The sequence below is a fragment of the Lygodium microphyllum genome, chromosome 8 (assembly GCF_053477565.2).
Source record: "Lygodium microphyllum isolate KBCC chromosome 8, Lygodium_microphyllum_v1.1.10, whole genome shotgun sequence".
Classification (NCBI taxonomy): Eukaryota; Viridiplantae; Streptophyta; class Polypodiopsida; order Schizaeales; family Lygodiaceae; genus Lygodium; species Lygodium microphyllum.
Window position 1 is genome coordinate 164592188 of NC_141142.1, and position 27971 is coordinate 164620158.

A 27971-nucleotide genomic window follows, 5' to 3' on the forward strand; every position below is an offset into this window, starting at 1 on the left:
GAAATTGATTCATGAAAAAAATACAAAGTGAAATTTTTTTCTTGACTTTTGCTTCCACTTGTGGTTCATGACTTGCGATGTTGACATTCCAAGATTTTTTAATGAAATTCTTCACTTTGACTTGTCTTGATTGAGCTCCATCCACTTCCCCCGTCAAGTTGAAGGGAAGAATTTTCTTGATATCGATAATGAAGGGTATTTGTCCATCAGTGAAAATAAGAAGCATGGCAAGATATTGAATAATTGTTGAAATAGGATCATTCTGTTGTTGATGCTCCCTTTGCGCTAAACTTAGAAAAGCCTTGAGATCCGCATGATCAGAATCCAAAGAAAGAACTGAATTTGAAATCATGACCTCATAAGAACCAACTGAATCCATGTGATGATGTCCCAATGCATGCCAAATTGGTTGTGTGACACTTGCCCAGGACGTTTGCAATAAGGGAATAGAACTTTGTGACTTTGCTGTCTTTAGAGAGGCAATTGAACTGTTGGAAAAGGGGCTTGAACCCTTTAAAGTTGTTGCCTTTGCAGAGGGGATTGAGCCCGCCAAAATGATTGTCTTTGTTGAGGGGATCGAACCCTCTGAATTTTTCCAAGTAAGAGGAGCGACCTCTCATATTGTTGCAGGAATGACTGCTTCTGTAGGCTTTGATATTGGAGAACCAACATGACGGAAACCATAAAGGCCATTGTCTTGATTGAGAGATTCCCAGAAATTTCTGCATGCTACAGGAAATACTTCGTCTGCAGGCTTTTGAAGCATGCTTGAAATATTAGTGTTGATGGCAGGAATTACATGACTCACCATTACCTCTTTTTGTTGAGTAATGAACAACGCTCCCCTCCCAACATCATGGTAAACAACAATAGCAGCAAACAGGTGTGAAATTGGCATGGACGTTGCATGGAGAATCTCGATCAGAGGCACGCATGGCCATAAAAGTATATTGTCCTTTCACATGATGGGCCGTTGGATTATGATCTCGATTTTCAGCAGAATGAAGCAGTTGGGAAGTAATTGTGGCATTAGCATCAACAACATGATCATAAACATTTGCAAGTTCATGAGTGGCAAGATTTTCATGGGAATAATCAGTGTCTCCATCCGCAAAGTGAGTCACTGCATCAGGATCATCATGAGAATTAGAGGCATGGACAGCACCAATAAAAGCGGCACCATCAGCAGCAACAGGGTCACCATCATCGTGAATCGTTGGGGTCCTGTCCCGATAATTGATCACTCCCAAAGAAAAGAGAAAAGTGGAAATTATGGCATCATCCTCATCGCAGACAGCAGGATCGCCCTGCTCTAATACCATGTTGGAATCATAGCCCGGGGGCTGTAGAGCATCAAGGAGAGGAGCCATGTGAGGAACTGAGAAAAGAGAACAGCAGTACGATAGACAAGAAGAGAGAATGATTTATATGCGAATGAAAATTATTGACTTGATTCATTCATCATTGGGCGATACATTCACTATTTGTAATTGGATGTTTGCATGATCTGAACAGGCACGTGGCTATTCATGTCTCGATGGATTTTGGATCCATTCACACCAACAAGTTGTTGATGGCAACTATAGCTTGCAGGGTATTGACTGTACTTGCAGCGGCGGCTGCTTTTGGATCTATGGTGGCTATCAGGTTGCCATGTTCTCCTTGTGACACATCAACCATAGTGAGAGACGGATAAGATGACGGGTTTGACCAGGTGATTGGCTATTGTAGACTGACTTTGGATAAGTTCACACGTGATAGCTATAGGGTTGGATAGCAGAGCCAGCAATAGCTCTACTACTCTGTCTTCTACTACTCAAGAAGCCTTACTCTAAGTTTATCAGCCTTAGCTCATGATCTTATCCATCGTGATGCACGGGATGGAAAAAAACTTTAGATAGAGAGTATGGTTTAAGAATCAGAGTTGAGAGAAGAGGAGAGGATCCTTTTGGCTTTGATACAAAATGTGAAATAGAATAGTCATGGAGGACCATAAACAAGGAAAGCCATAAGTTTCATAAAATGAGAAAATAGACACACACCTTTGCATAGAGCTCTAGTTCATATTAATTTGCAAACAAAAGAAGGCATCACATATACATACATATTTTAACAAGAGTGCAACTTGCTCGGCTTTGAGGAACTAGTGAAAAGCTACAACTTTGTGCGGAGTTCATGGGATCGAAGGACATAGAGCTTGTGAATGCACGATTTTGACTGGATCTTCGGAGCTTGGGAGCTCGTCAACTAACGCTTAGACTACAACAATTGGCGAGTTTTCTTAGTTCGACTGTTTATTCAATTTATTTTGCTTGCTTGATGTGTTACAAATATTTATTCAAGACTAGCTTAGTGAGTAAGTGTTGACGGTAGGAGATTTTGTGGGGTGAGAGATTGCAGGATATTTTGGTTAGAGAGAGCACATGATTGAATGCATGCTTCCATCTAGATCCGATACGTAAACGAAGTACACCTACATTTTGGTTTCGTTGCCGGGATATGACAGAATCTACTTAGTCGAGTCTTCGACCATAGACTCCGGGTGGAATATGAAAAGCTTGAGCGAAATGGGCTTGATGCAGAAACCTCACGTCATAGTTAGGAAGATCATTGGAAAAAAACCGATCCGTGGTAATGTGTTGCTTTTTTACCTTCTTAGAGTAGGATTGGATTTTTGAAAGATTGAGTAGATTTTATTTACTTTTTGCTTCATAAAAAATATTGAAAATACAAAAACAATGCATCACCACTTGTCTGTAATTGTTATCTCTCGTACAATAGACACCATCATGTGTTCTTGAGTTTTGGCACGCTTCACGGGAGTGAAAAAGCAAAACATTGTAGGTTTTTAAATGTTATTTATTGATTTTCATTGACTTTCATTATGCACTTTACAAGTATGCCTTGGGTGAGGTGTTTGGCTGCAACTAGCTAAGTACGGTCAGCACTAGTGGACTTGTAAAGACATTGTGTGTATGAGTGTGTTGAGACCACTTTTTGGAGCTAAAAAGCATATGAATGAAGCATTAAAATATGGGAGATTCACAGTACTAACTCAGAGTTTGTTGAATTTGGATGATTTTTGGAAAAGTTCGTAGAAGTAGTAGTAATGTACACAACAGCTAGGAAGATTGTAGCAATCTATGGTGGCTATCAGGTTGCCATGTTCTCCTTGCGACACATCAACCATAGTGAGAGACGGATAAGATGACGGGTTTGACCAGGTGATTGGCTATTGCAGACTGACTTTGGATAAGTTCACATGTGATAGCTGTAGGGTTGGATAGCAGAGCCAGCAATAGCTCTACTACTCTGTCTTCTACTACTCAAGAAGCCTTACTCTAAGTCTATCAGCCTTAGCTCATGATCTTATCCATCGTGATGCACGGGATGGAAAAAAATTTAGATAGAGAGTATGGTTTAAGAATCAGAGTTGAGAGAAGAGGAGAGGATCCTTTTGGCTTTGATACAAAATGTGAAATAGAATAGTCATGGAGGACCATAAACAAGGAAAGCCATAAGTTTCATAAAATGAGAAAATAGACATACACCTTTGCATAGAGCTCTAGTTCATATTAATTTGTAAACAAAAGAAGGCATCACATATACATACATATTTTAACAAGAGTGCAACTTGCTCGGCTTTTGAGGAACTAGTGAAAAGCTACAACTTTGTGCGGGGTTCATGGGATCGAAGGACATAGAGCTTGTGAATGCACGATTTTGACTGGATCTTCGGAGCTTGGGAGCTCGTCAACTAACGCTTAGACTACAACAATTGGCGAGTTTTCTTAGTTCGACTGTTTATTCAATTTATTTTGCTTGCTTGATGTGTTACAAATATTTATTCAAGACTAGCTTAGTGAGTAAGTGTTGACGGTAGGAGATTTTGTGGGGTGAGAGATTGCAGGATATTTTGGTTAGAGAGAGCACATGATTGAATGCATGCTTCCGTCTAGATCCGATACGTAAACGAAGTACACCTACATTTTGGTTTCGTTGCCGGGATATGACAGAATCTACTTAGTCGAGTCTTCGACCATAGACCCCGGGTGGAATATGAAAAGCTTGAGCGAAATGGGCTTGATGCAGAAACCTCACATCATAGTTAGGAAGATCGATTGGAAAAAAACCGATCCGTGGTAATGTGTTGCTTTTTTACCTTCTTAGAGTAGGATTGGATTTTTGAAAGATTGAGTAGATTTTATTTACTTTTTGCTTCATAAAAAATATTGAAAATACAAAAACAATGCATCACCACTTGTCTGTAATTGTTATCTCTCGTACAATAGACACCATCATGTGTTCTTGAGTTTTGGCACGCTTCACAGGAGTGAAAAAGCAAAACATTGTAGGTTTTTAAATGTTATTTATTGATTTTCATTGACTTTCATTATGCACTTTACAAGTATGCCTTGGGTGAGGTGTTTGGCTGCAACTAGCTAAGTACGGTCAGCACTAATGGACTTGTAAAGACATTGTGTGTATGAGTGTGTTGAGAACTTTTTGGAGCTAAAAAGCATATGAATGAAGCATTAAAATATGGGAGATTCACAGTACTAACTCAGAGTTTGTTGAATTTGGATGATTTTTGGAAAAGTTCGTAGTAGTAGTAGTAATGTACACAACAGCTAGGAACATTGTAGCAATTGCATTGTTTAAGTGAATTATGGAAAATTAAGAATGACACGAGTAATGCTAAATTTTTTTTGAATTTTCTCCGAGAAGTTTTCAAAAAATTTGAAAATGTGATGCATTACATTGTACGAATCACAGCAATTGGTTCACCCATTCATACAATGTAATGCATTACATTGTACGAATTGCTGTGATGTTGACTAACTCCCCATGGGGCATAGTTTGGTGCATACTCAGTGAGTTGAGTTTGTTTTGAGCTGAGGAATTTTGCATACACATTGAGTTCAACTCATTCTCTACAATTCATGATTTGAGTGATTTGGGTCAATTGGCACTTTTTGTCCAATTGCTAGCTTGTTTAGGGCTCTTCAGGACATCGACGTGCTAGTGGAGGCTATCTAGTTTGTACTTATTTGATCTTCCATAGACATAGCCCTTAGGAATCTTTAATCTACAGGGTTTTTTTGATGAATTGCAGGTTTGGACCAACCATGAATTCACATTGATCATCTATATAATTGGCATTGGTTGGTATCAAGGTAGTGAGAGACTAGACATAGTCTAGTGTATAGCTTACCTTTTTGGCTTTGGATAGGATGACATGCACAAATCTAATTCTTTATGTTATAGATTATTGAGGCATTCATGGGATTTCACTTTAGAGTCAAAGGGGTAGCTTGTCACCTTGTAGAATCATGGGATGATTGCGACCTTAAACTACACTACTCCATAGACCCCGTCCTAGAGGGATGGGCAATCACTTGTGTGGTTTCCCAATCTCATGAGATAGATCAATTGTATCTTGGGCAAGAATTGAAGCCCTTTTGAAACTCACAAAAATAGGATTTTCCCCTCTTGGCATGGAGTACAATTGCTGCCTACCTACTCAGGTTCAAACTTGCGTGTTGACTCCTTAGCTAAGACAAGACCACATTGAGGTGATCCATCACCTCAAATTCTTCTTCCAAACATAGTGCTCATCTTCATCTTATCTTAAGACTCATCCACATTAGGTCATCTAGAGCACTTTAGGCTCAAATATCCATTCTCAAACCCACATAAAGCAAGTGCTTCCATATGTTGAAAGCACTCATTGACTTGTGTTGCACCAAGAGACCCATTGTCGGTCAAGCTTGGACTCAAATATATAAAGCACAAACCATCAATCATAGTGAGCATGGTCTTGTTACAAAATGGTGTATTTGAGCATGATTGTTTGGACTAAGCATAATTTATGTCTTATTGCGATTCTACTAAGAATTAAGAGAAAGTGGTAACATTTACGAAATTTTGATGAATGGGCTAAAAAAGATGCACAAGAACTAGTTTGATAGTGATTAGCTAGTCAATGGTAGTGATTCCGAGTTGTTTTCAGGAGATTTGACTTATGTAATGCTCAAAATCATGATTGTTGTAATTTATTGTGAATTTTTTGAGGAAAATTTTAATTTTTTATTGAGAATTGGTTTGGTGGTTTTATAAGTTTCACTTTCTGAAAATTAATTAAATGGTTGGATAATGCTAAAAAATGGGTTTAAAAAACTGCCACTTGGCAAAAATACCCATGCAAATTGAGAAAACGTTTTTGGGGGCTGGGTCTCAGTCATTCAGTTAGTTTACAGCTTTTTTTTAGTGGGGAGGGGAGGGGAGAGAGAGAGAGAGTTGCTAGTCCATTTTCTGATAAGGGAACAACTTGCTATAAAAGTCAACCATCTGGGGGCGCCTCAGCAAGCAAGAGACAACAAGGAGTCACATTCCAGGGCAATAGAGTGCTAAACTAGCTAGTATAGCATTGCAACTAGTTGGTAGAATCAAATGTCAGTGTGACTGATCTTTTGGAATTGACTTAACCATCAATGTACATAGCCAAAGCAGTCCAAAAAACTATAAAATTTTTAAAAACTAAGAGTCTCCAACCACAAGAACTCAAGGGGTTGCACGGTACACAAAGATTGTAGTGCTGACTAATCCCTTTTATGGATGCAAAAGGGCATAGTATGAGGAGGTAAAATTTGAGTTGCAAAAAAAATTGGTTCACACTTTCATATTAGTAATTTTACAATAGTTTTTTGATTAAGAGAAGTTTTGGACCAATTGGGTTTGGGGGTAAAGCTACATACCCATTTTCAGTCTTTCGAGACATCAAAAGGCCAGTTTGGGGCCCCGGTGTGGTGTAGGACATAGTTTTGCTTTGATTGGTGTTCTTTCACTTGTATATCCATTGAACTTGAGAATTGTAGATTTTTTACTGAAATTGTAGGTTTTGGGTATCACAAATCATGTGGTAGTGGGACTTGCTTGAGCTTCTGTGCCAAACACATACCATACACATAAGAGGAAGCTCACTCAAGAACATAAGAAGAGAGATGACGCCAAAACATTTTCTTGCTAGTTTATTCTTCTTCTTTCTCACAAAAAACAATGTACACAAAGCATAGATAAGATACAACATAAATAAAAGTGGCCTACTAAGTCAAACAATGCATAATTGACTATACTAATCGACTGGTGCTATAACTACTCTATAACTATGTGAGCTGTAAGTAGGTGTAACAAATCAAATATAATAAATGATAAGTCAATGGCCGTATGAGGATCATAATGACTATTGACATGCTAAGTATAAACGTGCGGACCCATCTAACTAGGCGGTCCATCGTCAATGTTTGCATGTATTGAGCTTACCATCTCAACACTTCCCCTCAAGCTCAACTATATCTTTGCAACTCCAAGTAAGCTTCGAAATTTCCAAAGCTTCTCTGCACCCAATGTCTTTGTGAAAATGTCAGCTATTTAATCATGTGTACTGACATATACCAAGTCAATCTCTCCTAGAAGCATCTTCTCTCTCACAAAATCGTAATGTACCTCAATGTGTTTTATCCTAGCATGGAATACTGGATTTCTAACTAATTGTATGTTGTCATGTTGTCACAGTGAATGATAACGGGACCATCTCCCTACATATCCAAATTACCCAATAACTTTTGCAACCATACCACCTCACATGTTGCTATAGCAGCACCTATGTACTTAGCCTTTCTACTTGATAAAGCAATTGTAGGTTGCTTTTTATTGCTCCACGCAACTGTTGCACTACCAAGGGAAAACATGAATTCATTGGTAGATCTTCTATCATACATGCTATCAACCCAATTGGCATTTGTGTATCCAAACACAAGTATATATTTACATGCCTCATAAAAAAGTCCATAGAGGAATGTTAGGGGCGTAAATCCCTAGGCGTTGAATTCCATTTATGACCTTAGTCTCTTATTTTCATATAAGGATATAATGGTTTGAGATCAGCCTATGTGATTGTGTCTTTAAATGTCATAGGACAGGATACCTGTATGTCAGGCGCGCTGATTCTGATATGCAAGTAGTATTTTCTTGAAAAGAGTCACATGATTTCAAAATACAAAGAGAGTCATCACCAGGTCTTCATGGTCGCTGTAGGCTGTTCTCAACGTTTTTGTTATGCTCTTTAAGTATTTGAATCTCTGTTTATGTATTTTGGAACCGTAAATGATTTCCGGGGGGTTGAAGTTTATGCAGAGAATACATCTATGCTTATGTTCTTTATTCTAGTGCCATGGCGTGTTTATGTATTCTTTGCTTCCTTCTTGCAAATGCTCTAAACAAGGAATATGGACTCAAAAAGGGCCCTTTAGCTTAAGAGTTAATGACTCTTCTAATGACAAGAGATTTGAGGTGGACCAATAGGAGAGGGAATAGTGTGTACATTTTATCCACTCACTTTTTTCCCTTGTCCCTACACTTATAGGCTTGTCCCCCTATGTCCCCTTCCTCCCACTTTTACCACCCCATGTCAAGTGGGTCCCACTGGGGGCGTCCAAAAAGGTGACCCAAAATTTGAAAAATTTTCCTCCAAAAATACATTTTTTCTCCCAAAACCTCTTCTTATGACAAGTGGGTTCCACTAGGCGTCCAAAAAGGTGACCCAAAATTTGAAAAATTTCCCTCCAAAAATAAAATTTTCTCCCAAAACCTCTTCTTATGACATGTATAATCAAAAAGTGCATTTTTTTGATGTCTTTTTGCAAGACATGCTTTCAGTTTAGTCATTCTCTTACCTCCATTCCACAAATCTTCTTAGCTTTCTATGCTCCCAACTTCTCTTAGACATAGACACATAGCCCCAGCTTCTCTTAGCCATAGCCACACAATACCCACCTTCTCTCTTTCTTCCATGGTCATTCTCTTACCTTCATTCCACAAATCTTCTCATCTTTCTATCCTCACATAGCCATATCCACACAGCCCCTAGCTTCTCCCAGCTATAGCCACATAGCACCCAACCTCTCTTTTTCTTCTGAGCATAGCCATAGCCATAGATCCCCCATATTTTCCTAGCCATAGCCACCCAACACCCAACTTCTTCTCTTTCTTCCATTCCATAAAATTTCTCATCTCTCTATGCTCACATAGCCATAGCCACACAACCCTCCTTAGTTTCATTACCATTTCAATGGCATCTATATATAAGCAAATGTGAAATTCTATATTTTCTATCTATTTACACAATACAAAGGATAAACATGGAAAATGGGAAGGAGCATTGTTCAAGAAGGATTCGTGGGTCTACATGTAATCTTCAGCAATAGGGTCTCATCGAGTTTGTCGTTGTGGTGTACTACAAAATCATTGGAAGGGTAGAGTGCTTGGGTTTCGGGAGGCTCAAGATGGTGGCCTTCTTGCATCAGTTCAACATATATATGGTGTGAAGGACTTGAAGCTACCTCCTTGGACTACTCAACAAGTTTTCCTCTCTAGTTGTAAGTCATTACTTTTATGTTCTTAACTTCTCATATGTTTTTGAGGTTTTTACTTCTTCTCTCTTGTCAAACATTTTCCCTTCAAATCTTGTTGAGGATCAGCCTTTGGAAAGCTTGTCTAGGACATACAAAGCTCTACATGTGGATGTGGGTGAGACAATGATGATTAAAAAGTCATCATGATATCTTTTATAATGCAATATTTTTTCTATAAGTTCATGTATATAGTGCATACATTACTTGATTCATATGGTTCTCTTGAATTATTTCCTTGTCCACCTCTCAATTCTTTGGAATGGCCCATTCCGGATGAGTGGATGATTCAGACATTAAAAATAAAGATCGTACATGATATTCATAGCTCGTTGGAGATTTGAGACAGCTTCAGGATCATCGAGTCTTTCATGGTTTGTACCAATTCATGTTTTTGTATATATCTTCAAAAGCACTAATATGCATCAATGTCCCTCCATGTTCATTTGTAAGAACATAACAGAGGACTTTCTTAATTCTAATTTTGAAGAATGATGGAATGAGGTAGATGGGGTGCACAAAGGTGACATCTTTTCGTGCAGAGTGGTGGTCTCTAGTGTTACATTTCGTTACTTGATTACACATTCATCATTGTACATGCACTTCTATTATTGACATTAGATGAAGAAAGTAGGCCAATGGAACCCCTTGGAGTCCATTGAAGACATGGGACAAGCATTTGATATTCAAATTTATCTGCCAGGTGAAATGATCAAGTCAATCACAATGAGTGATTGTTGGAGTCTCCTAAATCTGTGGGAGCATCTAGTCTTGATGGAAAGCATTCATATGGAGAGCTTCAACTTCCATATTGGTGGTAGAAAGGTGAGCTTGTTTAATATTGGAATTTTTTATTTTAGTTGGGACATAGTAGTTCAAATCTTAATTTTTTATTAGTTGCACACCAAATCTCATAACAATTTGAGATTTTTATTCTACCTTACTTCCGATGCCTCCATAGGCACTATTTAAGAGAAAGAGTTGAAGAATGGGAGAGTTTCTTATTAGTTGCTTGCTTGCTTGAATCCTTGCTTCTTCTCCTTCACTTAAGCCTTCAAAACTAGTCTCTCTCAGTCTGGCACCGCTTTGATGCCATGTCACAAATCATGTGGTGAGGGGCTTGCTTGAGTTGATGCGCCAAACACACACCATATACACAAAAGGAAGCTCACTCAAGAACACACGAAGAGAGATGGAGGTCAAAATGTTTTCTTGCTGGTTTCTTCTTATTTTTTCACACATAATACAATGTACATAAAGCATAGATAAGATATGACATAAAGGAAAGTGGCCTACTAATTCAAACAACGTATAATTGACTATACTAATCGACTGGTGCTATAACTATGCCAACTGTAGGTAGGTGTGCAACAAATCAAATATAATAAGTAATATGTCCATGTGAGAATCATAATGACCATCAACATGCTAAGTGTAAATGTGTGTACCCATCTAACCAAGAAGTTCATAATCAATATCCGCACATATTGAGCTTGCCATATCAGCATTTGGACCATTGATGGGCGTTCCATACTCATCAATGTGGATGACACGAATTGGCATTGGTATAGTGGTAGTCTAGACCTAGTTTAGTACTCGGCTTGCCTTTTGAACACTTGAGGGGCCAACTTACAGGTGGCTTAATAATTTACTCCTTGACACTGGAAATCACTGAGTCATTCATTGAAACCCATTCAGAGGTCGACCTTGAGTAGAATTGTAGGATGACCACAACCTTAAGTAGCACCACTTCGCAAGACCATCATAGAAGATTATCTAAACACCTCCTTGATTTTCAAATTTTATGAGATAGACCATTTGCATCTTGAGCAAGGTTGGAGCTCTCTTAGACTTCAAAAAGGTGAGGACTTATCTCTTGGCATTGAGTGTGAGTCATGGTGCACATGCCCATGTGGATACTCAAGTTCAAAACTTGAGTGATGACTCTCAACCCAAGGCACTAATCTACTCCAATGATTCATCACCATGAGGTTATTTGGAGTCATAGTATTTATCATCATCTTAACACCTTAAGAGCCACATTCTTGAGGTAATCCTAAGCATTCTAGACTCACAGTCTCCCACCCATAGTGCAATACCATTGTCTCTAGTAGAGACTTCAGTTCAAGTGAATATATCCCAAGCAGACCCAAGTCATACCCCTTTAAAGATAACACTTTGTCTTCACTTGATCACATTGAGCAACTCGGGGAATAATGTAGGGGAGCTGCGAAGCTCTACCCCGAGACCTATGGACCGCTTATTGATCAAGCGTTTCAAGCCGAGCGGCCATGGCTACCTCTCACATAGCCGACGCACAATGCCTACCTTGAGGGTGTAGTGAGCCTACCTTGATGCTCGATCGAGTTCCCTCCTCTCTCTCACACTCCAGTAGCTCCACGATCCTTGAGGCAAGTTCAAGCAACCTCAAGCCCTCTCCGTCAAGCTCCATCCTCCATAGCCACGCGAGACGAGAGGAGAGAAGAAGGGAAGGAAAGATGAAGAGAGAAGACAGGGAGCTTCTTCTCCACGATCCCTCACTCTCACACACTCACTCCCTCAGTCCCTCTCACTCCCTCAATCTCTCACTCAAGCACAAGCAAGAAGGTAAGAAGCAAGAGAACAGGAAGAAGAAGCTTTAGCCACACCCAAGAATGAGCTTCTCATTCACTTTTGAACGTTATATACATGCCCCACCTTTTGGGCTGTCATCTACACTTTTTTACATGGTCGGCCATTAGCCTATGGCCATTAGCCTAGGCCCTCTTTTCCTATTTCCCACCGTTCCCACCCATCCTGTTCCCACTACTGTATACAATTTGCATAAAAGTGAGCCCAACACTCTTTTTTACAAAGATTCGAAAGCGCCTTTATATCTAATGGCGCGCTTTTACTTTTTTCTTTTTTCGAGGAGACATTGTTGTTTAAATCATTCAAATTTTCGAGCTTCCATTTTTCCGCACTTCTGCTCCATTTTCCGTTCCTCTTTTCCGCACTTCTGCTCCATTTTCCATTCCTCTGTGCTGTGATAAACATTACCCCCCTCCTAGCGGAGTGCCAGTCCCATGGCACTGGGGTGGGGGGTAGCAACAACACTAAGAGTGGTGCTAAGTGGAATTGGTGGGCAAATGACCCTGAGCAAGATGGTGCTGTTGGGAAAGAGACATGATGGGGTGGTGATTTTGGATGATTTGGAGAGGTTCTGGCTGGCTTTGATATTCTTGAAGGTGCTCGGCCTTTGTTATCCAGTTGGAATCGGCATTGGCGAGGATTGTCATAACCGGGGCTCCATAACTGTGGATAAACACGGGGTTCCAAGGTCTATGCCAATGGTAGGCCCCGACTGAGTTAAAACGGCCTGCAAGAGAAGGTTGTGCGCTCCTTAAGGGGTGTGTCTACCTTCCGGTGAGGTATAAGTGCATGTGCAGTGGAACTGGGAGATGAGTTTAGCCCTTGGTAATGTCTCACACTTGAGGACCCATTTTGTGCGTTGTTGGAAGCGCAGTGCAGTGCAGAGCTTAGGGTGACAGGTCAGAAAGTCCTACCCTTGATGTGCCCTAAGCGTGAAGTGGGGAGAGGGGCTAGGGGTGAACCCTAGGTGCAGTGCGCATTTTTTTTGTTTAAAAAAAAGGGCGGTATACATAGAAGGCGTTTGGCTAGTGTTGATCACCGTCAGCCGAAGTGTGGGGGGGTCGCAGGCATTGGGATAGAAAGGCACGGATTTGGAGATATTCTTTAATTGTAGCGCGGGCCTTTAGAGGGGTGGATGACAAAAAGGGATGGTTAAACCTTGTGAAGCGGGTGTCATTCATGTTTTCTAAGAGTTCCAAGAAAAAGGAGGGAAGGAGAGATGTCCTCATCATTAATCTAGTCATAGCTCTACTATTGATTCCTAGATTGATGTCAAAAAAGAGGGGGGGAAGGTGAGCTTGTTCAGCGGTAGGATTCTGCATTAATAGGAATTTGAGTAACCTAAGATAATTGCAGGTGGTTAGGAAGGCAGGATCCGGGTAGGAGGAGAAGTCCGTGAGGAAGTGGGTGATGGATGGAAGGATATCCTGTAGTCTAAAAACTAAGCATTCCTCGGGAGTTTGGGCATTTACATTATATATTTTACGAAAATCAAAATCCCCATGAATGGTGCGGTCATAGTCCACTCCATGCCGGCGGGGGTAGGGCATGTAGGTGGGGTCATTTTGTTCCTCAGGGAGTGAGCTGCAGAAAGCAGTCCAGGCATCATAATTGGCATCCCAAATCCTCCTCCGCACTTCAACTGCGCCTCGTAGCCTTGGACGGATTTGGGAATCCGGTTCACCTTGTCCTGCCACAGTAGTCTGCAAGCTCCTGCCTCCACCTGGTTATAATTAGGCTCCTTTCTTCCACCCATCTGTTTGCCAGGTCATTGGCTAGATCCTTGATTTTGGATAGGATACTGAGCGGCAACGCCCGATCCAGTGAGCATGGGTAGGAGAAGGATAAATCAAAAGGCCTCGTCTAGAACTCCCGATCACACCAGATGACCAATTTCTGCAGCCAATCAATGGGGTTGGGGTCCCTTCGTAGTGGTACTGGCTCATCAGAGAATTGTCTGGGTAGTGACCGGGCTTTACGTTGTACATCCTTTGCGAGCTCCTACCTCCTTCTTGTGGCTGCCATGATGCGCTTCGACATGTGGACATCTTCAGGCTTGTCTGGTGGGAGGTCTGGTAGAGGGGGACTGGGTGCTTTCCTTAGTTCTTCGTCGGCCTCTTGGTCCGAATTCGGGGCTTTCTCGGTATTTTGTTTGGCCACGGCTGGGATTATTTGCAGTGGTTGTTAACCCCAACACGAAGAAAGCAAAAGGAAATAAAAAAGACGCAGGGCAAAGGCGGAAAAAAGGTAGCTCGACTGAAGAAATAAGAGGAGAAAAGGCCAAAAGCACAAGAGCAACCTTAAAAGTCCAAGGCAATTGCAAAAGGGGAAAGGTGCATTTTAAAATACAAAGGCGCACCCTAAAATCTTGCAAACGAGTGCTTGGCGGTGGAAAATCCGAAAAGCTAAAATAAAAGACAAAGACAAAGGCCAAGGCAAGAGAAATGGAAGGCAAAGGCGCACAAGGAAAAACGCAAGACAAAACTTGTGTAAAAGAGCGCAAGCGCATCGCGGTTTAATTCAAGGAGCTCTCACCCGTGCAATTTGTAAATATAGATGGGCAGTGGAAAGAAAGCTAGGAAGATAGAAGGACAATGGGAAAAAGAGCCTAGGCTACGGCCAGCCATGTAAAAAAGGGAAAAGGAGATGACCGCCCAAAAGGGATTTAGGGTTTTGTATATAAAGTTGAAAAGTGAATGAGAAGCTCATTCTTGTGTGTGGCAAAAAGTGGCTCTCCTCTTCTTCTTCTTCTTCTTCTTCTTCTTGCTTGCTTGAGCTTGTGCTTGAGGGAGGGAGTGTGAGAGTGTGAGGGAGTGAGTGTGTGAGGGTGAGGGACCGAGGAGGAGAATCTCTCCATCTTCTCTTCTCTTCTTCTCTTCTCTTGTCTTGCTCGCGGCAATGGAGCTTGGAGCATGGAGCTTGAGGATGGAGCGTGCTTGAAGCTTGCACTTGGATCGTGGAGCTACCAGAGTGCGCGGGAGAGGAGGTAACTCGATCGGCATGGAGGTAAGCTCACTATACCCGTAGATATGGATGGCACGTCGGCTATGTGAGAGGTAGCCATTAGTGCTCGGCTTGGAACGCTTGAAACAATAAGCGGTCCGAGGGTCTTGGCGGTTGAGTGAAAGCTCCCACAGTGGTGGTGCGGGCGATTCCTGCTCTTTAAATCCCAGGTCCTTGAGCTCAACAGTGGAGAGGCCGGTACTGCATAGGTGTAGCGGAATTGCTGTTCCTTGGTGAGTCCCGTGTTGGTGGGGAGCTCCCGTTCCTGAAGGCTATACCTTAGCGTCCAGGTAGTCAATTCCAGTTTTCTTCTCACCCTTTCCACTGGATCATTGCCCTGTGCTTGGGTGACATGTAGCACGGTGCTGAGAAAGGCTTGCCTTTGTGCGTGGGTGCATACATTGGCTGCTTCAGCTCTAGATTCGGAAAGCACTCTCTTGCACTCTGCCACTGCCAAGCGCTCCTGATTCTTTCAAAGTTGTTTGCTTCCCAAGCGTTGGCCCTTTCATCCATCTTTCTTCTTTCCTCTTCTATCGCACTCGCCAATGTGGTCACCACCTGTTGTTGTTCGTTCGTTAAAGCCCAAAGTTGGTGCCACTCCCTGGACTTCCGAGCCAGCTGTTCTTCGGCAATTTCCTTCGCTTGAGTTGTGATATTGAATTTGTGCTCTGCCTCATCGATTCATTTTGATCTTTCTTGTGCTAGTTGCTCGTGGCTCTGGATCTCTGCAAGGTGAAGTCTTCGTTGCATGAAGGCCATGGCCATGAGGGCCTCAGTATCTTCCTTGGCAACTTCCAACGCACCTTGCAGCCGTTGTACCTCCTGTTGTTGTTCTTGTGCTTCCGTTGCGAGGGTTGTGGACCGGACCCGTGCTAGGAATTCTATCTCTCTCTCTAGCCTATTTTGTTCCTCGAGCTCATACTGAAGCTTTGCCATGGCATCCTCCTGTCCCTCGCTCGGTTCACCTTCTTGAGTTGCCAATAGTCCATACCCCTCCAGTCTGATGCTCTAGGTTAGCATACTACTGTATTAGCAACTTAGGCTCTGTTGCTCGGCCACCAAGTTCTGTTCTTCGTCCTCCAGCCTCTGTCGTAGGTGGTTTTCATTGTCCTGGGCCTCCTTTTTTGCCTCCAGCTGGTCTTGTAACACCTTGACCTCCCTTCATCGGTTAGCCTCTTGCTTTGAAACTTCGAGCTTCAGGGCTGCCAAGGTTTCCCTTTCCTTTTCCAGCTCCAATAGGACCACCTTCTTTTCCTCCTTTGCCGCCTCCAGCTGCGCTAGGAGCTCGGCCACGTAGGAGTCGTAGTCTGCTCCAGGTGATAGGGGGATAGGAGCTGTGGTGGTTGATGCTTTGAGTTTTTACCGTTTGGGGTCTTTCCTGGATTCAACATCAACGGTGGCAGGTCTTTTCACTCTAGGTTCTGGGACAATCTCTGCCACCTTACGGACGAGCATCTGCATCATGCTCATCAGTTGGGCCGTGTCCAGAGAAGGCGTGGGTTGTGGGGCATTTGGGGTGTCTGTTGGCGTCGGCATGAAGGAGGGAGACAAGGGGTGTAACAGCGACTTTCCCTTGCCTGCGATCATCGGGGCTACCCTCGCGCTGCCATTCGCTTCGGCCTCATGGTGAGGACCATAGGGGTTGATTTCTCCTGTTCTGTGAGTTTCTTCAATAGACATGTGAGTGGCCTCAGCCAACTCGGCCAGTTCCTTCATGCTCAGCTCGTGGGCTTCCTCTTCTGCCCTTCTTTGCCGTTCCTCTTTCGCCTTTTTTGACTCCTCTTTAACTCTTGCGAGTTCTTCCTCCTCCTCCTTCTACAGTTGTTCTTTCAACCCACATGACTCTTTTCGAGCCCTCTTCACCTCGGCCCGCTCCCCTTTGCTCAGTGTCTTCGCCTTCTTTTGGCCCTTGCCGTCCTTCATTTGCTTTTGAGGCTTGGCCTTTTGTGGGGGTGGTATTTTAGGATCTCCTTCATCGCTAGCCGTCCTTTTGCTCGAGCCTTCCTCCTCTCGACGTGGTGAGCCTTGGTGCTCAATCTGCTCTCCCTCCACACTGGCACCCTTGATAGCCTCGTCAATGATTGCTGTAAGTATACCTTCGTACCTGATCGTAGAGGCCTTGATGGCAGGTTTTTTCGTCGTGGATCGCGCGGTGGAGGCCGGGGATTCCCCACCGGCTGGTGTTGCGGTTGGGGCTAGAAGGGTGACTGAATTCTTTATAGTTTTCTAGACAAAACCGTTCTGGTCCACCTCCTCTGGGACTCCTGCCGTAATGCTTTCTAGCAGTGGCACGCTGATCCTATTCATGAGTGCATTGTACCTGTGGCTGGAGAAGAGAGAATGGATCATCTTAGTCTACATTCTTGTTGCCGGGTATGGAATGTCGGCTAGACTAATTCCATCGATCGTGTGCACATCTTCCTTTTTGACTCTCAGCATGGCGTACATATCCCTTTTTGGGCATCTTTCTTTTTTGGGCACGAGTCCTAGGGCTCTTTCGACAGTGGCTGTGTTAAGGGACACCTGTACCCGTCTTTCTTTATTACCTTCCCTTACCATGACCGTACTATAGCTTCGTCCTTCGTTGAAATTTCTCAAGAAATCTGAACACATGCTGTAGTCTACAGCCTGCCCGACTTTCTCTATATACTTTTGGAGGCTGCATTTGTCCACCAGCTCTCTTACAGTCGGCTCCTCCGAGATAGCCTCATCTAGGTTCATAGTATGCTTGAAAGTGAATTGGCTGAATCCCCGTGTTTCGACATTGAATCCATATTTCATCATCTTTGCTTTTGTAAATGGAAGTTTGCCCTATCCTGCCATGGTAGGTGCCTGTCATTACCCAAGTCAACGTTAGAGTTACGATTTGATTCATTCCTAGTATATCCCAAGAAAAAATGTGTGCGCTAGCTTCCCGGGTAGATTTAAGGAGATGAAACTTTTCAGAAATAATTAACAACCAACATCTTTTCCTCCTTGCTTTCTTTCCTATTTGAATTTAGTAGAGCATTGTTAGCCTTTACACTTTTTGCTACATCACTTGGTTAGTCCCTTGGTTGTCACTAGCTCTTCTCCCCTCCTTTCTAAGTGGCACAGGGAGGAGGGAAGGCTCACATGGGCTGTGTGGGGTGAGCTACTTGGCCATAAGCCAGGTATACAGGTTAGGGTTGTATTCAAAGCGGGCATGACGATCAAGTTTGCCTGGTTGCAGGGACACTTGAGTGATGTAGGTTAAGACGTCATGAAAGATGTTCCTCGAGTTGAGGCGACTAGCAATGTGCAACTCCTCCTCTGTGAGGAATTGGTCAATGTACGCATGGGCCAATACCTGATCATCTAAATGTAGGTTGCGTGTAATGGCCAAAACTCTGAATGAAAGAGGTGCCACGTACGTAGGGTCACGTTCAATTGTTTTGATTGCCCTCCTTTGCTCAGCATTAGTCATGATCCGACGGCCTTTTTTCTCCCATTGGAGTCGTAAGGCATACCACAGTTACTCGAATGGAGAAGCAGAGCTGGCAAGCTGCACAAGCTTCTCCAGTTCACGTTCCAGAGTAGAGCGAGCGGGCTTGCGGTATGAGGTGACTAGTCGTCTGAGAGGAGCTTGTTCCTTCGAGATCTCTCCATTAGCGATTAGCTCGGCTGCAACTTTGGGAAATTTGATGGTCATGAACTCGTAGTCCTCCCAAGTGCATGGCAACGAGCGAACATCGGAAGCGAGGGGTTCGTCAAGAAGTCCTAGGTCAAGCCTCTCGTAGCTTCTAGTGAATGTAGTGAAGGTTCGTCCAACTCCTTGATGCATGTCACTACGTCATTCCCTGAGGTCTCAGCAAGATCCTTGGCCTCTGATAGGAAGGATCGTCTTTCGTATGAAGGTTTTAGACCTGCTGGTGGCGATGAAGCAGTTGGGCTGGACAGTAGTGACTCCCTTGCAGGCGTCGTTAATGGGACTGTGCACTTTGGATCATTTGGAAATGCTGCGGTGGGCTCCTGTGCCATAGGAAGCGTGTTGCAATTCATTCGATCGAGTATGGGGGTGTGCACCTCCTTTGACATGGATGGTGTTGGATCATCTAGTTTGGGACACTGAAGGTGTTGGGTGGCCTTAACCATCACCGTTGCTGGTTTGATGTTCCTTGCGACTTGTGCTTTGCTTGTGTCGATCTGTCCAGTTGGAGTGGGGTTGCTCAAAGTCCCTTTTGGGTGTCTGACCTTAAACACCCATATCCAGGGGTTGCCCTCATAGTATCCTTGCTCTCGTAGGAGATCTTTTGATATCCATCATGGCGTGGCAATGCGCCCATGTCGATGGCGCTTTGGCTGCCTCTTAGGCTGCGACTGATAATTTTTGCATTTAGGAGCATGCTTCTATGGTCTACCAGGAGGCGGCGCTCGCCGTTTTGGCACCCATATGTGCGTGGGCTCCCTGGCCATGTGGATGGCTTGGGTGGGTTTGCTTCTGGTGGTTGGGGTACGGGGTAAGATATCCATACCCTTCTCCTTAGGCTTGGTTGCAGGGGTCTCTATCGGTGGCTCTGCAGTTGTAGAAGGCTCAAGATGGCCCTTGCTGAAAGTAGTTACTATATGCACATTGCCCAGGGTTAGGTGAATGCAGTCTAGGTTGTAGTCCACATTGCAGTTTGTCTGCTTTTTGAAAGTGCGTCCTGGTAGTGATTTATCACCAGCCCCTTTAGTGTTTGGTAACACATAAAAGACGACTAGGATACTCCCAGACTCAACGGAGATAGCCGCTTGGCATTTCCCTAAGAGAGGGTAAGTGTTGCCCCCAAATGGGCTAAGTTTTGCGTTCGTGGGCTGTAATTTAGGCTGACCAATGCGTGTTCAATGGTCGTGTGTCAAGACATTATGGTCGGTCCCTTCGTCGGATCAGAGCATCAGAAGAATATATCCGTTCTATAGTGACCGTGATTCGAAGGTATGCGGGTGCTACTGCTTTTTCATCATGATCGGTTAGTTCGGTAATTGTGGCCACGTAGACAGTGATGGGGGCTTCACGCATCAGTGGTTCTGTGCAGTGGACGGGAAGGAGGATAGTACTTTTTCATGCGGCCGCCATTGAAGAAGCCTATTCCTTCCCCTTCGAGCGTCTCCAACTCGACATTTCCCATTCTGCTAATTGCATGCACCCGGAAAGGCCCCAGCCCTCGAAATTTCATTTTTTGTTTGTGCTCTTTCACCGAGTAGAGTAGTACGAGGTCCTCGTGATCAAAGTTGCGCTGGTTGACGTGCTTGTCATACCACAACTTTCGTCGTGCCTTTTCACAGATTAGAGAGTGGGCGGCTAAAAGCCGAGTCTCTGTGAGACGCTCTAGCTCCTCTAAGTGGTTAGTCCAAGCCTCTTTTCCCTCCCAACGCTCCTGCGCTACTATTCTTAAGCTAGGGACAAAGAATTCTAGAGGTAGAATGGCCTCCGTCTCGTAGGTCAGCCTAAAGGGTATTTGCACGACAGCCATCTTATAAGCCGTCTGATAAGCCCACAAGGCAGCCATAAGCTTATTATCCCAGTCTCTTCGTGATGTGGATACTACCTTAGTAAGCACGTTGACCAGGATTTTATTTGTGGACTCCGCTTGTTGGCCATTTGCCTGAGGGTAGTAGGGGGAGGACCTTCTATGAATGATTAAAAAGGTTGAGAGCAGGTGGGATATTACTTCATTAACAAAGTGTGCACTTTGATCACTTACTAGTTCGATTGGACAACCAAACCGTGAAAAGACCTGTTCCCACAGGAACTTCGCAGTGGTCCTAGAGTCGTTCCTTCTGGTGGCTCGTGCTTCCGTCCACTTCGTCAGGTAGTCCGTTGCCACAATGATGTAGCACGCTTGTGAGTATTGAGCTACTGGAGTGATAGGTCCGATGAAGTCAATGCCCCATTTTTCGAAGGGATGTCGAGCTATTATGGGGGTTAACTCCATCTTATCTTTGTGCATGGGCATCTTAGTCCTTTGGCACTCATCGCAGTGTTTGACGAACTTAGTGGCGTCGCGGAATAGGGTGGGCCACCAGAGTTGGGATTGTAATACCTTACGGGCAGTCTCATGTCCCCACTAAAATGCCCGCCAGCTATCCCGCCGTGCGCCTTTCTCAATACATCGTGCATCTCATGCTCGCACACACATCTCGTAATAGCCCGTCCTGTCCCAACCTATAGAGTTGGGCAGCAATTAGTTAGTATGGTTGGATTTTTAAGATAAGTCTCCTTAGCCTGGCTTTCTCAATAGGTCTCTCTGGCAGGCCGTTTTCTAACACTTGGACAACATCGTCTGCCCAGTAAGGCTTCAAATCAGCTCTAAACAAGTCCCCTTCGCTAGACAGGTCAAAGAGGTGCGCGTCTGATAAATCGTCAGGGATGCCTTGGCCAACAGCTTTCCCTGTGGGTATGCGGGACATGTGATCTGCCATATAGTGCTGCTTTCCTTTACGCACAATCACTGAGAAATCAAACTCTAGCAGGAGAAGTAACCACCTTGCTATGCGACCTGTGGCGCACGGCTTGTTCACAAGATACAACAGGGCTTGATGGTCCACGTAAAAGACGAAGGGTGTGGCCAATAGGTAATGCCTAAATTTCTTTACGGTGAACACCATGGCTAGCCCTTCCCTTTCTGTAGTGGAGTAGTTCATTTCTGTTTTGGTGAGCTGCTTTTGCTGGCAAAGCTCACGGGGTAATCAAGACTATATTCACCAGGCTAATGGCTCCGATAGCAAATTTGGAGGCATCTATGTGTACATGGAATGCTACACTCCAGTTTGGGGCTTGCAAGATTGGTGCAGTGGTTAGAGCTTTCTTTAACTGTTCATACGCGCATTGGCATTCCTCAGTCCACTCGAATACAATCAGTAGCTTGTACAATGGTCTAGCAATCATCGCGTAATTTAGTACAAAGCGTCGGTAGTATCCTCTGTGGCCTAAGAAACACTGGATGCCCTTGTAATTGGTGGGCGGTGGGAGGTCGACTTTTGAGAAGTTAGTGGCAATGCCATTCCGTGACACTACATGCCCTAGGATGCATCTGTGCTTCACCCAGAACTGGCACTTCAAGGGGTTTAGTGAGAGTTTGTATAGTCAACATCATTCGAAGATGGCTCCCAGCCTCTCTAAGTGTTCGGTCCAACTAGAGTGTATGCATAGGTCGTCTACAAACACCTCCAGCTCACGTCGCAGCATATCCTTGAAGATCATGCACATTAATCGTTGGAAGGTTGCACGAGCATTCATTAGCCCAAAGGGCATAACGATGTAGGCAAAGACACCCCACTCCGTGGTGAAGGCAGTCTTGTGCCTGGGATGCACTTGCACTTGATTGTAGCTTGAGAATCCATCCAGAAAGTTGTAAGCTTCTTTGCCTGCTACTCTCTCCAGCATGTGCTCGGTATATGGCAAAGGGTAGTTGTCTCTCTTCGTAGCAGCATTCACCTTCTTGTAATTCACGCACACTCGAATCTTGCCGTTCTTTTTCATAACGATCACTATGGGCGATACCCAATTTGTGTGCTCGATCTCATATATAAATCCCACCTTCATGAGCTTATCGATCTCTTCCTTCACTGCATGAGCGCGTTTGGGATTCATAGGGTAAGGTCGCTGCTTCGTTGGCACCGCTTCTGGGACCATGGGAATGTTATGGGTCACAACTCTAGGATCAACTTCCTTGGTGGTTGCTATGTCGATGTGATAGGACCTGACTAGAGCAGGTGAAATGTTCAACACATCGATATACTCTCGCAGGAGAGCAACCAGTCTAGCCTTCTCCTCCTTGGTTAGGTCGTAAGCAATGAACACGGGTCGAGGTTTCTTGCCTTCCCCTGCCTGGTCGACTTCCTTGACCTTGGCGGGTCCCTCAATTGATTCCCTGGCTTGCCCTTGTCTCTTTGCTCCTAGCAAAACCACCACTCTATCACCCTTCTTAAACTTTGTGAAGCGTTTGGGGAGGTCCTGTGGTTTTTTTTGCCTCTCTCCTTCTGAGTCTCTAGTTTGCTTCCTGGCTCCCTCCTTGATCCGCCTACGCCTTAAGTGGATTGGCAAGTCCCCTTTAGTGCGTATGACCTTAGAGGGTTGGGGTATTTTGGGATCACTCTCTATACCGACTTTAGACTCCGAGTTAAACTCACATTCCTTGCTTGAGGAAGGGGTTTTGCCTGGGGGTTGTAGTTTAGTAGGTGACTCCGTTTTCAGTATTGGGACTACCAGCGATTGTGCCACCCCTGCCTGCTCATAATCCATAGCTTCCACCTACTTCAGCCAGGTCCTATCGCATTCCATCCACACGACTCCTTTTCCATTCTTGCCTGCCCTTTTCTGTCTCGGCCTAGAGTCTGTCTCGATCTGTTTGATTGCTCTCCCTTCAGTGTCATAATCTATCATGTAAAACCCTTCCTTGCTCTCATCCATCTCAGAGCGATAGTGCTCGTACTCCTCATCACCGGAATCTTTCCCCTCTGAGACTGCTCGTTATCCCCTAGGTTTTCCTCTCCGATCTCCTCTTTGTCAGTGATTAAAGCCCAGTTGTATGATAGGTTGAGATCGTGCACTTTGGTCCATTCCCATTCAGGCCGAGCCAAAAGATCACTTAGGGGTTTTAGATTAGCCGCTTTGTTGCCTTTCAGTTTAGTGGTTAGGTACCCTACGATTCCATGAAGCTCGAGCTTGTTAGTGGGGGTGTGGAACGAGACCGGTCTCCCTAGATCCCGCGAGCTCCCCACCATCATGCAGAGTGGCACAGTGGGCTCCTCTGTTGGCATGCTCGGTGACTTAGCCACTTGCTTATACAACTCTTCCTCATCTGAGAATGGTAGGTCAATGGTTGCCAAGACATGTATCCAATCCCTCTCATCCTCAGGGCAGAGAATGTACTTGGTCAGCACCCCATAAGGCTTGCGCGCCTGGGCATCGCCTTTTAGCATGGTCGAGATAGCATCGAGGTCGGCTGGGGTAGTATTCCATGTGTCCATCTCAACCCTTACCGCTTCCGTCCTATTCCCCAAGAATATGAGGTTGTTTCCCCAATCTTCAACCACTCATGCATTCCTCATCCATGGCCGGCCTAGCAGTATGTCGTAGTCCACCCCCTTCATGACAATGAAATTTACGGAAAACTGCACTCCTGCGATCTTCACTGGCTAGCTTTTTAAGACCCCGAATGGTTTGACCTTCATTCTGTTGGCCAATGTAACATTGAACCTAGCCGCTTCCACATGTGAGTTTCCCCAGGCCTGTAGAACTAGATGGCTCAAGACACTGACCCCGGTGCCGGTGTCCATAATTCCTTTCCGTGTTGCGTCCCCCAAGGCTAAAACAGGTAGGACTGCATGCAGCTCTGTGCCTTCCCAGAAAGTGTTGATGTGCAGTGATCTTGGAGTCGAGTGCAGCATTAGGCTTGGGATTTGTGTGACTACGTCCTGCTCGTGCAAGTCAGTGGCCACATGCTCCCCCTTCCCCTCCACCCAGTGCCTCAATTCTCACCACAATGGAGGGTGCTGCCGAAGCAAGTCTCCCAAACTCACGGTCACTGAGGTGGTTACTAAGGTCGTGAGGAGGTTGCTGGGTAGTTGGTTTCCTCCTTGGTCACCACTCTTCGGCCACATGTCGTGGCTAGCTTGTTGATAAGCTTCTCCATGGTCTTGCCTTTGTGGCATCTCTCGTGGTGTTAGCACATTCCCCGATTGATATGACGAATCGAGTGTGCTTGCACTAGAAAGGTCCTCCATTGGATCCTCCAATATGGGTTCTACATCTTTAAGATGTTCTTGGGCATCCTTGACCCACTCCTTTACCTTGGCGATTGTCTCGAGTTGCCGCCTGGGATGAGGGTATTCCCCCACCTTAGCACTACCTAGTTCCGCCGTCTTGGGGGATGGAGGTCTCTGCCTCAGCATCTATGACCCCCTTTCCCGCCACTAAGGTTGTAGCTCCCTTAGTCTTAAGAGTGATCCTTGCGTCTGCTCTCTTTCTCCTTCTCCTCTGGCTTGTACCGTCTCGACTGGTGTTCTCCCTAATCTGGTCATCCACCCTTATTGCTTCATCAAAAACCCTAGCTAGCACATCTCTGTGTAGGGTGGAGTTACTAGCCAAGGCCTTGTACACAGCCTTTTCGTTAGGTTACTCATTGGCCGGGATCCTCTTGAAGAGGCTACGTACATGTGTGATGTAGTCTCTTACATCCTCCTTTTCCCTCTGATTGACATTCATCAAGCGGACGATGAGGTTGTCGGAGTATCCTGCCTCAGAGAACCTCTTGATAAAGTGGTCTTTAAGATGGGAAAAGTTCCCGCGCTCGGCTGCATCCAGGCTAGTGCACCACACCCTCCCCTTATCACCTAAGCACAATCCAAAAGCTTGGGAGCATTGTGCAGGGTCTGTGAGGCCGTTTGCTTCACAAACCTGTTCGAACTGCTCCACAAAGCTATATGGGTCGTCGCTATGTTCATACTTGTCTAGTTGTTTCGCCACTATAGGGATCCTAGATTGCCCCTTTGCCCCTTGTGTGACCCCTAATCCTGAGAGTAAGGCTGTGGTTAAGGTTGCCACGCCCTGCTTAGCAGACGTGTTGTCCATGAGCCGCCTGGCTAAAAGTTCACTTAATGACAAGTCAGCCTCCACTGCCCTCTCTCTCTCTCCGCATTTAGTTCTGCCTTTGCTGCTCCAGCCAGGGCTAACCAGCCAGGGCTAATCCACGTCTTGTTGGAGTTTCCTAGTCTTTTGCTCGTCGTTATAGGCAATCATGCTCTCTAGCGCCCTTCTGATCACCTTTCGTTCCTCTTCTAGGGTCGCTACCACTTCCTCTATTGGCCTACCCTGAACTACCGTCCTGGCCAGCAAGTCATACTCGTTGACTAAATCTTGCACCATGACTGGGAATTCTCCCAAGTCTAGTCGGTCCTTGTCCGCCTTGGGATACTGACATTGCTTCCACTTCCCATTTCACCAGGTCGTCGATCAACTTGAGTAACTCTGGCAGTGTCCAATTCTCTATGTTGTGGTCCTCCAGGTCTTCATGTCCTCTTAGGGCCCTACAGATGGAGTTCCCTAGTAGCCAGCTATGCTTTGGGATCCTCTCCTAGTAATGGGTTCCTTGATATTATTATGTTTCATGTTAAGCTCCTTGTTACTAGAAACCGTCATTAAACTTATCTACAACCTGTGCTTCATGCTTTCTAGTGCTCAGTGTGGAAGCAGGCTTTTCCCTTCCTTGTAGTGCACCCTAGGTGATGAAATTAGAAGGTGAGGTGAGGATGCACTAAATTCCTGATGCAGACTCCACCCCACTGCCTACGTTTGTAGCCTGATGTGGTTGGTGCAGGTCCTGGCCAATCTAAAGTCTTACAGGAAGACCTCGCTACATAACCTATTTTGCTTCCGGGTTGGTTAGTTGGTTGGCTGGTCGCCGAATGTCACGTCCAATTCCAAATTATGTCTGCCCGGTGTCTAGCTATTCAGGGTGAATCTTCGGTCACCTTGTCTGGTCTCTAGCTTCCAAGATTAAACTGGGTTCCCTGGGGGATGAGAGACGTGACCAGGGTACCCAGGACTGTGGCCTAGGTGAACCACCTTCTATTCAAGCTCTGGTGCTCTGGTCCAATTCTGGGAATCGGACGGCGGGCTGGTCCGATCTTACTCTAGTCCGACTTCCCTTAGTCGGACGGGGATGGTCCGACCACTGCAATGGGTCGAGTGGCTCAAGTCTGGGACTAGGACACATTGCCCGACTTGGTGGGCTGGTCCGATTATAAGAGTCGGATTCAATTGGTTCGATTTTCAACTGGTCCAATTTTCAACTGGTCCGATTATGGGAGTCGGACTATCCGACTCTCAAAATCGGAAGGATTGGTCTGACGGCGTGGCCGATAGACCGCAAGTTGTGCATGACGCCTTTACGTCAATGCCTACTCTATCAAATCGTGCCGCACTTTTCAAATAAATGCAAGCAATAGAGGGAAACGTCTGGCATACCTCGAAGTGATGGGGCGCTCGATTGGTCAGCACTTCACGATCTCCCGCAGCTGTCTCCCTCTCTCGCTCTCTCTCGGGCTCTCAGGCTCACAGTCTTCTCAGAAGGGAGGGTGTCAAATGTGGCCTCCCCTGGTCTCCTAGGCCCCTTATTACCTCCCTCAGTCTGTTGTAGACTCAGAGACTAATCTCATACACTCCACCAACCAGATGTCTGAATCTGTGCCCCAACTTCCTTGTCTCCCGTGGCAGCAGAACCCTTCTGTTCCCTTCTTTCTCCTATCCTACCCTTAACCTATTGCAACAGAAATCAGAAACAAAAATAAAGACAGATGGTCCTACTCTAACATTTAGCAGTAAATCAAAATACTTACTTGCTCCAAGGATTAAAACCTCCGAATCCTCCTAACTATCTCGAGCACCGGTTCAGGCTGCAAACCCTACCGCCATGCTCGATCTGATGCACATGGCGCTCAAGGCTCGATTCCGTTGGTCCTACCAATGGAACCAAAATGTAGGGGAGTTGCGAAGCTCTACCCCGAGACCTACAGACCGCTTATTGATCAAGCGTTTCAAGCCGAGCGGCCATGGCTACCTCTCACATAGCCGACGTGGTGCAATGCCTACCTTGCAGGTGTAGTGAGCTTACCTTGATGCTCGATCGAGTTCCCTCCTCTCTCTCACACTCCGGTAGCTCCACGATCCTTGAGGCAAGTTCAAGCAACCTCAAGCCCTCTCTGTCAAGCTCCATTCTCCATAGCCGTGCGAGACGAGAGGAGAGAAGAAGGGAAGGAAAGATGAAGAGAGAAGATGGGGAGCTTCTTCTCCATGATCCCTCACTCTCACATACTCACTCCCTCACTCCCTCACACTCCCCTCAATCTCTCACTCAAGCACAA